At 44.3% G+C, this 1,140-nt stretch overlaps 1 protein-coding gene across 11 annotated transcripts in view; it reads right to left on the bottom strand.

Annotated features, from left to right (window-relative positions):
• myo9ab (myosin IXAb) overlaps positions 1-1,140 on the bottom strand; it is a 229,007-nt gene that overhangs the window by 154,144 nt on the left and 73,723 nt on the right. The window lies entirely within an intron of this gene.

Raw genomic sequence — 1,140 nt, 5'->3', positions numbered from 1 at the left:
TCTTCTCTCAAATGTTGTGCACAAATTTGTTTACGTCCCTGTTAGTAAACATTTCTCTTTTGCCAAGATAATCTATCCACCCGACAGGTGTGGCATGTCTAGCAGCTGATTAAACAACATGATCATTACACAGGTTCACCTTGTGCTGGGGACAATAAAAGGCCATTCTAAAATGTGTAGTTTTGTCACACGACACAATGCCACAGATATCTAAAGTTGAGGGAGCGTGCAAATTGGCGCGATGACTGCAGGAATGTCCACCAGAGCTGTTGCCAGAGAATTGAATGTCAATCGCACAGCCATTGAAGACGAGTGGGACAACATTCCCAGGCCACAAACAACCTGATCAACTCTATGCGAAGCAGATGTGTCCCGCTGCACGAGGCAAATGGTGGTCACACCAAATACACACACCTAACTTATTGTAAGGTATCAGTGAGCAACAGATGTATATCTTAATTCCTTGTAATGAACGTATTTCAATTGATTGAATTCCTTAAAAGGAACTGTAACTGTAATATGTTGCGTTTATATTTTTTATTTATTGCCTTTTCTTAGCAAGTTGTGGCTAAGTCTTGTAAGCCGTTAATCGCTAGTTTTTATTATTATTTTAACCCTTATTTGACTAGGTAAGTTGACGGAGGACACATCCTCATTTACAGCAACGACCTGGATAATAGTTACAGGGAAGATGGGGGATGAATAAGCCATTTGGAAGTTTAGGATGATTCGGTGGCCATGATGGTATGAGGGCCAAATTGGGAATTCAGGGTTAGGGTTAGGGTTAGTGCCTTCTACTGGCCCTCCAATACCACTACCAGCAGCATCTGGTCTCCCATCAGAAGCAAGCCAGCAGTGGGATGCAGGGTTGCATGTTGCTAGCTAGCTAATAAATGTACAGAGTCAGAGCAAACGTAGCTATACAGCCGGATACAAGACTGGTGTCTACTGTAAGTGCATCCATATGCCTGGCTATATGGGATTTCAAGCGATAAGGCCATCTCTGATCTTAAGCTCAGAAGCGTCGGAACAGCACCTCACAGACCCACACACCCTCTACACTCTACACCCAACCTCCATTGATAGAGACCAGAGGCTGGCACTACCTGGAGCCATCCATCTGAGCCACAGCAGACAGGG

Source organism: Oncorhynchus keta, chromosome 17, assembly GCF_023373465.1.
Source record: "Oncorhynchus keta strain PuntledgeMale-10-30-2019 chromosome 17, Oket_V2, whole genome shotgun sequence".
Classification (NCBI taxonomy): domain Eukaryota; kingdom Metazoa; phylum Chordata; class Actinopteri; order Salmoniformes; family Salmonidae; genus Oncorhynchus; species Oncorhynchus keta.
The sequence above is the reverse complement of the archived record's forward strand: the minus strand, read 5'-3'. Positions and strand labels throughout refer to the sequence as shown.